Here is a 12,822-nt window from a genome sequence, read left to right on the forward strand (position 1 = left end):
CCATATCTATTTTTTAAAGTAAGAAAACCAGAACATCCCCATGAGGATAGGCCAAACACTTTAAATGAATAAAATTAATTAAACTTTTCAATTTTGAATGTGAAAAATCTTAGACTTAAACACTGTGATACTGAAAAGAATGGGGTATTTAATTACAGAGATACAAATAGGCTAACAATCAGTTAAGAAAACATTTACTGTGTCTTAATTTTTTATTGAAAACATACTCATACACACACACGTACACATGCAAAGAGGAATAGAATAATGAAAGAGGAAAAATTAAATGAGAGAAAAGGAAAAACAAAACAAAAAACAAAAGAGCATCACTTAGTTTTGACCCACCAACAACTATTTAAGAAGCCAATGTCATTTTGAATATGATTTTCCATAAGGAAGTCTAGACCTTAACTCTTTTCCTGACATAAAATTTGAGAACACTTTGTGTGGGACCAAGCAGAACAAAGAGTTTGTAATGGAAATTGATGGATAAGAACGTGAGTCTGGTAATAATAACAGGAATGATAGTTATTATGTTCATGATCCCTGCTGACCTCAAGAACAGCCTCAGGGTGCTGGGTAGCCTGAGCATGTTCTAGTATTATTATGATTTTGTCTCAGAACTTACCAATTCTGTGTATTCATCTCAGCAATTTAGCTCATAGGCAGCATGTTGCCCACCTACCAGGCATATGAATTAGTCATGTAGCAAAATATCCAGATAGATAGAATTAAAAATTCATGTTAGAAGTGGAGGCTGCAGGTCTACTTCACATAAATTTTTTCTATTATAGGTAGAGTCCTCTCAGTAGCAACTTCTAGACGTGAAAATTTAAAGTGACCAGACATCTATTGAATTGAGGAAAGGATGAACAGGATCTCCTGAGGTTCAGAATAGGCTGTCCCTTTACTCTTTGGTACACAGAACTGGTAGCTCTGACTCTTGCCCTACACACAACACACATTATTCCTTTGCTCAAAGCCCATGTATCACATAATCTCTGAGAGAGAATTATAGACCTTAATCTTCTGTATTCCCCTATATAGCTACCAGCAGTAAAGCAGCAGTGAAGATTTTTAATTTTCAAGGAAATATATCTTTAGCCAAAACAGTGATTGCATTATAAGAATACAGGGAAAATTTCGAAAAAATTCAGTGCTGCTGTGTCTCAAGAAGACAACAGAGCCAGGTACTAGAGAACTCAATGCCCCATTTCTCATGTCTGCTTCTGTTAACAGATCTTGCCCACTCCTCTTCTCTCTCTCCCTCTCTCTCTCTGTGTGTGTGTGTGTGTGTGTGTGTGTGTGTGTGTGTATCTCCCTTCCCTTCCCCTCCCCACCTCCCCTCCCCTCCCCTCCCCTCCCCTCCCCTCCCCTCCCCTCCCCTTCCCTTCCCTTCCCTTCCCTTCCCTTCCCTTCCCTTCCCTTCCCTTCCCTTCCCTTCCCTTCCCTTCCCTTCCCTTCCCTTCTCTCTGTCTACCCCTGCTACCCTCTCCACAGATTGACATCCTATATTTAAATTACTCAGGTTCATACAAAGGAACTACTCTCTCTATTGAATTGAACCGATAACACCTATTGAATAAGAATATGATTATGATGCTGATGGGAACATGAAGTACCTACTTTGGATGCCTGAAAACAGGGATAATAATGCCTATCCAATAGGATTGTTATATAAATTGGACAAAATCATATATGGAGATATCCAACAGAGTTATTGACACATAGGAAATTACAAATCAAGTAAAGACCCAACTATAAAGGGCTTGCATCCTGCGTCAATGATGAAATGATTTAGCATTCATTAAACACTTACTGTGTGCCAGGCACTTTTTGAATGGCTTTAGGTAAATTATCTCCTTTAATACTCTTAACAACTGTATGTGGGATGTGCTATCATTTTCCTCAGTTTTCAGAACCCAGAATCTGAAATACAGATGGGTTAGTATGAAGTAGAACCTTGAAGCTAGCCAACCTGACTGAAGGGTTAGTGCTCTTAACGTCTATGTTACACTTTCTCAGGTTGAATTTTAACTTAAAGACAATAGTAGTCTCTTAAAGGTTTAAACTAATGCAGCCTTAGAAATAATTTTAGACAGACCTGGTTTTCATAAAGATCACTCAGATGATAAAATAGGGAATACTTTGTGGTATAAAGGTTATCATCTCTCAGTATTGCTAGTGAAATTAGGAGCAAAAATAATCATGTGCCAAGCAACTGGATATATACGTGGCTCAGAATAACTCAGATAAATATATAACAGCCCTGAAACCGTTTGATGATTTTAAAGGGTTCAGACCAAAGTTAACCTACATGCTATTATTTTCAGAAAGCATAATTCTCCCTCTTTTCTTTTATGAGACAAAATCTAGCTTAATGGCAGGACTAAGGACTTTTGAGTTACTGACAGCATACCAAGCCTTGGGATAAAACAGCCTCCAGCTCATAAAGAGATCAGTCAGATATTCAGTATTTGCACGATCAGATTGCAAGGGATACATGAGGTCTGAGTTTAAATATCTCCAAAGCACAGGCATTCAAAAAAAGTAACCATGTGCTGCAAATTCTACATTCTAACAATTGCAACTGGAAGAAAGCCTAATCAAAAAAAAGAAAAAAAAATGTTTCATCTTTATTCCAGCACAGTGCCAGTTTCCATTTGCAAGTTGATGACGAAAACTTTTTTTCGTCATTAATTTTTTTTGTGGCGACTGGCCTTCACTTCTCAATTTCTCTTCTCTCTCTCTCACTCTTCTAAACACACACACAGACACACATATATACATATACATGTACATATACACATAAATATGTAGACACAAATATATATATACACATACATACTCATGCATTCTTTAGTGATCAAAAAAATTTTACTCTGATATGTTGTGTTTAAATAAATTCAGCTCCTGACAACATGGATATTCTTTTGAACACTTTTAAATAACTCATGTTCTCTTTGATTCCTTGTATTATTTAGTAATTTAATTTTATGTTCTGCATTTCTTCAAAGCCTCAGAGCCTGCCTCTTTAAGTAATACATTCAAAACAATAAGAAAGAGCCTGTTATTTTCTAATAGAAGTACCATTTAATCCAGCAATTCCACTACTAGCTATCTACCCAAAGGAAAACAAATCCTGGCTGGGCACGGTAGCTCACTCCTGTAGTCCCAGCACTTTGGGAGGCCAAGGTGGAGGATTGCTTAAGCCAGGAGTTCAAGACCAGCCTGGGCAACACAGTGAGACACTGTATCAACAAAAAATACAAAAATTATCCAGGTGTGGTGGCATGGGCTTGTAGTCCCATCTACTCAGGCAGCTGAGATGGGAGAATCATTTGAGCCTGGGAGTTTGAGGCTGCAGATATGGTAATGCCATTGCACTCCAGCGTATGTGATAGTGAGCCCCTGACTCAGAGAGAGACAGAGAGAGAGAGAGAGAGAGAGAATTTACTTAATGGGTAATGGGTACAATGTACATAATTTGGGTCATGGATACAGTAAAATCCCAGACTTCACCACTGTGCAGTATATCTATGTAACAAAATTGCAGTTGTACCCTTTAAATTTATATAAATAATCTCATTACTGGGTATATACCCAAAGGAATATAAATTGTTCTATTATAAAGAAACATGCATACATATGTTCACTGCAGCACTATTCACAACATCAAAGATATGGAATCAACCTCAATTCCCATCAATGATAAAACAGATAAAGTAAATGTGGTACATATGCACCATGTTTTTGCTTATAAGTGGAAGATAAATGATGAGAACACATGGACACATAGAGGGGAACAACACTTGCTGGGGCCTAATGGAAGGTGGAGGGAAGAGGAGCAGGAAAAATAACTAATAGGTACTAGGCTTAATACTTGGGTGATGAAATAATCTGTACAACAAACCCCATGATACAAGTTTACCCATGTAACAAACCTGCACATGTACCCCTGCACTTAAAAGTTAGAAAAAAAAAATAGTAAAAAAGAAATGTATACACATTACAAAAAAAGTCACCCATCTAATAATACTTCGCTGTAGGAATCAGTTAGCTTTCCCCTTTTTGACGTATCTATATCCCTGTATATAATATGTTATGCTTCCCTTTCTCTGCTTTTGCCATGCTTTATTTGCTCCTACTTCCTACTTTTCATTGAAAAGCATTCATGTATTTTTCTGTGTGTTTATTATGAACTTAATGCAATGAAACAACTAAAATAAAATTAATTAAATTCATCATAGTTTATAATGTCATTAGAAGAGTATGACACAGAAACAGAAAATAAATGATTTGGCAAGCATAGTTTATCCTACAGAAATTAGGGTGAGAAAGTCTGACAAGGATGAAGGTGAGATTTGGACAGTGCTTTGAAGATACCAATAGCTTCCTAACTGATCTCACTGTTTCCAATCTTGCTCTTCCTCTTACAATTTCCTTACCAACAGATAATAACATAACGAAAGCAAAGATCTGATCATAATATTTCTCTGCACAAATTCCTTCTCCCCACTGATTACATCCTCACCAGCATTTATTATTAAAATTCAATGTACATAGAAATAAACCCAGATGCAAAGCTGCAGACTTTCTTCCTTCCTAGAACCTTGAATATCCTCCTAGTTTGTATTCTAGTTCCCCCACAGACCCCTGCCCCATTTTCCTGGGTCTAGATACCATGCTCAGCTATTACTTTGCTGGATCATGATACACTATGCCCACCTACCTCACCCAGGCACTAACTCACTGGAAATCTTTAGCCAAAATTTAGAATCATGTTACTGTCCCTATTTGTGCCCCCAGAGACTTCTGCAGCTATGTTCTATCAACTTAGAAGATGACCCCTTTAAATAGCTATACTTCCTGGATCATATTACTATATTTCCCTGGAATCCATAAATTGAACTTTTACTTCCTTTTATTCTTACATCTGAAGTGGTAGATTGCTTCATATGGGTAGATTTAGAACACTGTGTTTCATTTGACTCTTCCATTTTACTTTCTCCAAGAAAAAGAATGGAAGATAATAGAAAGCAATATGTACAAGACTGAATTAAGACAGAATTATTATCAAATTGAAAGATAGTGAGTTATGTTATTGGCTTTCAACATATATCAGAGAGACCATGCCTCCTTGTCTAATAATGAAGACTCCATTTGGAGGTCCCAGAACACTAAATGATATGAAGCTATGGGTTAGGGGATGTTCAATTTACAGAGGCATGGGATCCTTGTTAACAAAAATTTTCTAGAAAGAAAAGAACATGAGTAAAGCTAATTTAGGGCACCACAATACATTTACTTATGGACATATTTGTAAACTACTAAGACCACCCTGTTTTATAATGGACCAGTCATAGGTAGAATAATTACCTTTAAGAAGAATATAAAAGTACTAATGCTAAAGAAAGTAGAAATAATTATCTAAGTCATTATTGGCTAAGAGTGTTATATAATTTGCAGGTGCATTTAAAGGAAGAATTACTAACTCAAGGCCTACTACATTGCATTTCAGAAAATCTACATTGAAAATAATGTGACATAATAGAAAGAGAATAGGTAAATGTCTATAGCCATGGGCTCGAATACTGATTCTTCCAAATAGCCTAAGCAAGGATCTTGGTCTACTGAACCTCAGTTTTTGTATCTGTAAAATGGGCTTTTAAAATCTGTTCTATTGATAGGTTGTTTTGAAGATCAATATAAGTAATATACTGCCATTCAAAAGGCAATTATTTTATCTATTGTCATGGCTATTTAGACAGGCACAGTGTCTCAATATCAGGTTAATATAATGTCTTATTTTTGACACGTAAATGGCCATTAAGTGTTTTAAATCCTTCTTTAACTAAACAGGAGATTTGAAGATCAGCTTTGAGTCCAGAGATTTGGGTAGAGGCCAAAATAATTCAGCTGCCAGCTACAAAGTACCACAGCAAGTGCCAAAAATGCTACTCATTTTTGAATGAGAAAAATGTCTCTGCCAAACCAAATCTTAAGGGTTTTTATAGTTCTTTCCCATATGTTCCTATAAAAAGGTCATTTTTTTACATCTCATTCTTGAATGGAGCTGTCAAATAACAAATTTCAACTGTTTTCCAAGCCTCAAAAATTGATCCAGTTAAAATGAATTTGAGGATGGGAAGCATTTTACTTGTGCTTTGAAGTCATGACAGCACAGATTGAAATACACACAAATGACTGACCTCTAGTTTGTACTTGGTCCATCCAGGTCTGCTTCTAGAGAGGCAGCTCCCAGACAAACATTGCAGAACTCACAGCACCACCTTCTGGGGATAGTATTTGGGGCAATATTTGAAATATTTGATAACCAGTCGTGTTACAACTGACTAGAAAATATCATTTTCACTCTTATTTATACCTACTCCATGGCCAGATTAGAAAAACGAAGAGGAATTTTGTTAAAGCAGACCACACAATCTCTAAATTCCAGATGGCTAGAATTTCATGTGGTCTGGGGAGGAATTAGTGCTCTGAACTCATTGTGCAGGTCCCTGTCTCCACCAGGAGGAAGGGGCGTCATTTTCCCATTCCTATATTGGCACTCTGTGACCTAAGCAGAAGCTCTTGGAGATTGAAATATTACAATAAATAAGTCTGAGTTTCTCAGAACTGCCATGAAACTTCTAATATGTGAAAATGTCTGGAAAGTTATACAATGGAATTGAAATATCTTCAAGGGATACAGGCTTCCAAATAGATAATGTTCAAAGAATAATTGATATTGGTTACTGAAAACTAATACAACTGTTTTGAGTTTATATCCCTCATATCTGAGATTCCACATTAAACCACGTATATAAGGATTTTGCATATTACTCAAATACAAATCTAGATCCCTCACAATTCTGTCACTCAACTTCACATATTCTTACCAGCTAAGAAAGATTTTCCTGAGTTTAAATTTTTGTAGCCTATATTGTGGAAATCACAGATTTATTGAATGTGCATTTTCAGAATCACTATCCATATCCATCTTGAAATATTTCTGAACTATGGGAAACTAGATGAGTATTTTAAGCAGGAGTGTGGCATTGTCACCACTGGTGTGGTGAGGACTGGAAGACAGCAAGACTGGGAGTAGGAAGGTATGTTAGGAAGCCACAGCAATGACATAGGTTATAGATCATGATAGGTTAAGACAGACATGTGGAGAGACAGATGTAATAGGTATTTAGAAATTAGAATTAATAGGAGCTCATGATTAACTGAATGTTGGAGTAAGGAAGAATAACTATCATAGTTCTCTGATTTTGAAAAGTTGGTGAATGGAGATGCCATTAACTAAAAAGATGGAAATGAGCTGTCTTTGGGAATAGAAAAATGATGTATTCAGACTTGTGCATGTTGCATTTACTAATAGCACTTGTGTCTTGATGTATAGGTAGAGAATGAGATACAGGGTTTAGAATTACAACAGGCAGCCTTTATGAGAACCCCCAATGATCTTACCTCCTGCTACATTCAGGCTTCATGTAACACTATCTCCTTCAGTAATGTGCTTCTGACCAATAGAATATGGAAACATTGAGGAGATGTCTCTTTCATGATTAGGTTACAAGAGATTATGAATCCTGTCTTGTGAGTACACTCTCTCTATTGCTTTCATAGCTTGCACATTTTAATGAAGCAAACTTTTATAGAGGCCCACATGGCAAGGTCCTGAGAGCGGCATCTGGTCAACAGACACCAAGAAACTCTCAATATAAAATAATAAAAGAATTCAAAATCTGTTTTAAGAGAGTTTATTCAAGCACAAAGGTTAAAGACTGCAGTCCAGGAAACACTTCCAAGTTGCCTTGGGAGTGCTCTGGAGAACAAAAGAGATGCTCAAGTTTTTAAAGAAAAAAAGATGAATCAGGAGAAGGAACAATTACAAAAATTTTTTGTCAGGAATTTTTATTGGTTCACAGAAATAGCATTAGTTAGCAATTGGCTATACATTGTGGAACTATAGGTTGTATGGCATTTTATGGCTACTTGGGGTCAGTTAGTCTAGAGCCTACAAAGCAAGTGGCTTCGAGAGATAGTGATTTAGCTCAAGGGGTAGTGAGATGTGACTGTTGCCACATGTTAAATGCTTTTCTGGGCCTGATAATTCAAGGGAGCTCACATTCCTAGAGGAAAAGTTTAAGGAGGACCAGGAGGCTGAAAAGAATACTGCAAAGAAATAGAGATCTGAAATCTGGGAATTGCAAGGTTAAAGAAGGTGTGACCAAATACCAACTGCTGAAAGACTGAAAACTGTTTTCAGCAACAAGGTGGATTTCATCTTGATGCGAACAATTTCAAATAAGTGACCTGGCAGAAGAAAGGTTTCAATAGACTGAGGAGTAAACACAAAGTAAGAAGGTAAAAGAAATTTCGTTGAAGACACTTAAATGTGAAGAAAAGTGTAATGTGATATTTACAGTAGGTGAAAAGTTGGTAGCTGATATGGTTTGGCTCTGCTTCCCCACACAAATCTCACCTTGAATTGTAATAATCCCCGCGTGTCAAGGGTGGGACCAAGTGGAGATAATTGAATCATGGGGGCAGTTTCCCCCATATTGTTCTCATGATAGTGACTTCTCGTGACATCTGATGGCTTTATAAGGGGCTTCCCCCTTTGCTCTGCACTCATTCTCTTCTGCCATCCTGTGAAGAGTTGCCTTATGCCATGGTTCTAAGTTTCCTGAGGCCTCCCCAGCCATGTGGAACGGTGTCAATTATACCTCTTTTCTTTAAAAATTACCCCATCTCAGGTATTTCTGCACACCAGCATGAGAACAGGCTACTATAGTGACTTTTTGGAGGAGAGACTTGAGGTTATTTATGTGATAAGGCCTCCTTGGTCATGCAAATTTTTATTACATTTTCTGTTATTTATAGCATAGCTATTTTTCATAAGAAAAACAATAAAATAAGTATGTTTAACCATTCATAATCCTCTTGCCCTTTTGAAGGCACTAATGTATCCATTTGCATTTTTCATAACAAAACACAGCATCATTTTTCCCACATATAACATAAATACTTCTTAATGTTGTTATGTTAGTGCCATAGTTGTTTTTAATGTTGTATAATATATTGTCAAGTTTGTGTACTATAAATGATCTATTTTCTATTTGTTGGGCCTCTAGGTTGTTTCCAACTTTTTGTAACTGTAAATGATGCTGTGATTAATTGTGCAAAGTTGCTCCAAAACAAAAACAGAGAAACTTCCCATAAGAGTGTTTCCTGGATGCTTGCCAAAGTCAGTACTCTTCATGCCAAAGGCCTCTGAACTGAATTCAATAAAAGTTCATGCAAATACTGCTGGGACTATTCCTTTTTTTATTTTTTATTATCCAAAACTTCAAAAGCCCAGCAGATGGGTAGATCAAATATACAGAAAGAGATCACTGAGTGCCCAAATTGACTTTAAACTTTCTGTGAAACCAAATGTATTCTGTGAACTTATTCTGGGTTGATATTTTTCTACCAACATCATGAAGTACATTAAATACAGCAGAGAGGGTCTCAATAATCTTTATTTATTTATTTATTTATTTATTTATTTATTTATTTATTTATTTTTTATACAGGAGGGAATGCTCTTGTCCTTAATACCTCCCTTGATATTGCACTTGCAAGCAAAATAATCCACTCTCCCTTGGAGGGCTGAGTGTGCTGCCAAAAAATAAAAATTTAAAAATCTTCCATTTGAGCTTATAGCATTTGTTGCAAATCTGCTAAACATTATGTTTGCCAAATTCTTCCTAAAAATTGCTATCACATTTCTGGGAAGATACTTGCTGAAAGGAAAAGCTTGTACTGCTTTAGCAGTGGTCAGCTGAAATTCAGCCTGTTCAAAGTAGAGCTTGTCATCCATTGCCCACCACCTCCCTCCTGACTTAAATTCTATGAGGCCACCCTTCTTTTATTTATCCTAGTTTAAGATGCTGAAGGTGTCTTATTTCTCAGGATTTGTGCAATTATGATAGTTTCTTACAAAAAGATAAGGAAGAACAAAAGAGACCAGGACCTAAAAAATCAAGACTCCTGGGAAAAGCACAGGAAGAATATCTTGAGGGAAGTATAGCTAAGAGCTATGGCACTAGAACAAAGAGACCTGGATTCAAATCTCAAGAAAATGGATGAGTTCCTTAGCTTGTCTTATTCCTTATGTGTAAAACAAAATCTATACCAGGAATTCGATGAGATGTTGCATGCAAAGAGCTTACCATACCACCTAGCACAAAGTAAGACCTTGATAAATGGCAGCTATCATTATTATTACCAATAAAGGCAAAAGTAATTGGGTCAAAAATAAAGTATACACTTGGTGAAGCTGCTGCAGGGGACAGTCAAGGTAAAGAGGCAGCCGTCAGGTTCAAGGGGAGGGGCAGGGGGAAGATAATTCTTGCTCTTGGGTATAGCAGGAGCACAATGTTGGGGAATCCAGTTGCTGCACAAAATGCCCAATTCTTGACAGCAGGTAGTGAGCATCAAAAAAAGTCTCTCCATTGGCAGAAGGAATCTGGTTCCCAGGTGAGATTTTACTCGTCAGAGTCTTGTCTCTAGAGACCATGATACCATGAGTAAGACTACATCTCAACCCCAGAGAAACAGACAAAGAGCTGGGGACTGAGAGAGCCACTAAGGCTCAGGGAACAAATGGAGAGTTCAGTTTCCCAACAGGGTCTGACCCCGAGTGAGATTACGGCTCAAAGCTGAGTTATCTAACTGGTCTAGCCACCTGAATCTCACCTGCCAAGACTTTTCAATGGTTCCTCCCAGCCTATAATTGAAAGAAAAATTTAAATAGTAACAATATCGGCATTTTGGAATGGCTACTGGCTAGGGGAAGAGGCACCCATACACACAAAAGTTTACTGCCAGTACTTGGGATTATACATTTTCATGAGACTGCTAGAATTTTATGCAAATACGGAATGAAAAAGTGCACTTTTCTGGGGAAAGGATCCATAGTTTTCATCAGTTTCAAAGCGACTCATGACCCAGCAGGCATGAAGGACCAATGCTTTAAGTAAAGATGTTACAATCTACCTCTTTCCTTCTTACCCTTATTTTGATGAACTGTTTGGTGAGTTGAATGGTCTCATCTTCTATGGCAGAATTTCCCCCACATGCTTGGGCCTTCAATTATCACAATAACTTCCCATTTGCTCCCCTCACTTTTTCTTATAAGGGTTTATCACAATTTCTGGTTCATTAAGACATTCCATTCTTACAAATTATGGCTACGTATTTAATACATTTTATACCTTTTAGAGTCATGTCAGTCGGTTCTGTTGAGTGGGGATTACCGCAGAATGGGGTCAATCTGTCACCTTGAAATTGAAGCGAAATGTCTTAATCTTCTCTGATTGCTTCTATCTTCCCACAGTCTCTTGGCCTCCCATGCCTTTTACTATGCCTCTTGCTTTTCCAAAGGTCAGCTCAAGTTCCAAATCCTCTTTGGAAGATTCTGGGATTACTTCAACCCTCAGAATTCTTTCCCTCTTCCAAAGTGTGTAACATTCATTTGGTGTTGGGAAAGTATATAAAGGAATTAGCATGTTGTAGACAGGACTTTTTCAACCTCAGGACTATTGACACTTTGGGCTGCTTAATTCTTCAAGTGGAGGTTTGTTCTGTGCACTGTAGAATATTTAGCTGTATATCTGGCCTCTACCAACTAGGTGCAGTAGTACACTCCCATCCTTGCCCAATTATGACAACCCCAAATGTCTACCAACATTAGGGGCAAAATTACCCTCTAGTTGAGAACCAGTGTTGAAGAGTGATCCACATGTATCAGGTAATGTACTAGATTCTATTTTTAGCTTTTATTTCATGGGTATATCCTGCTTTCCAACCTTTATCTTCCCTTAATTCATTTCACTCACTTATTTTTAATTTATTTTGCATTGCATCTTAACCTTCACAAAGCACTTTAAATCTTTTTTTAAAACAAGGCAAGTTATATATAAACACTCATTGCTTCTTTTAAACCTTGGCACAACCCTTGAAAAAAGATAGTAGCATTGCTGTTTAACAGGCAAAGACACTGATTACTAGAAATTTCTGTTCAATAACTGAACAAAGTCCAAATAACAAACATTGGTGGAGCAAAGACTCAATATCAGGATTTTCTGGTTCCAAAGACCGTGATATTTTTGTGCCACAATGCTATTTTTAAAAATTGATACACATTTGTGCATATTTATGGGGGTACATATGGCATTTTGATACATGCATAAAATGTGTAATAATGAAATCAGGATATTTAGCATATACATAACCTATAACATTTATCATTTCTGTGTGTTGGGAACATTTCATATCTTCTCTCCTAGTTGTTTTGAAATATACAATATATTATTATTAACTATAGTTAGCCTACTGTGCTATCAAACACAAGAACTTATTCCTTTGAACTGAATGCTTGTACCCATTAACCAACATCTCTTTATCCTCTTCCCCCAATACCCTCCCAGCCTCTGTTAACCATTATTCTACTCTCTACTTTCATGGGATCCACTGTTTTACCTCCCACATATGAGTGAGAACATGCAATATTTGTTTTTCTGTGCCTGGCTTACTTCACTTAATATAATGACCACAGGTTCCATCAATGTGGCCGCAAATTGCAGGATTTTATTCTATTTTATGGCCCAATAGGAATCCATAGTGTGTACATATACCATATTTTCTTTATTCATCCATTGATGGACAGTTGACTAAATTCCATATCTTGACTATTGTGAATAGTGCTTCAATAAACATGGGAATGCAGATATCCTTTTGATATACTGATCTCTTTTTTCT

This window comes from Macaca mulatta, chromosome 14 (genome assembly GCF_049350105.2).
Source record: "Macaca mulatta isolate MMU2019108-1 chromosome 14, T2T-MMU8v2.0, whole genome shotgun sequence".
Classification (NCBI taxonomy): Eukaryota; Metazoa; Chordata; class Mammalia; order Primates; family Cercopithecidae; genus Macaca; species Macaca mulatta.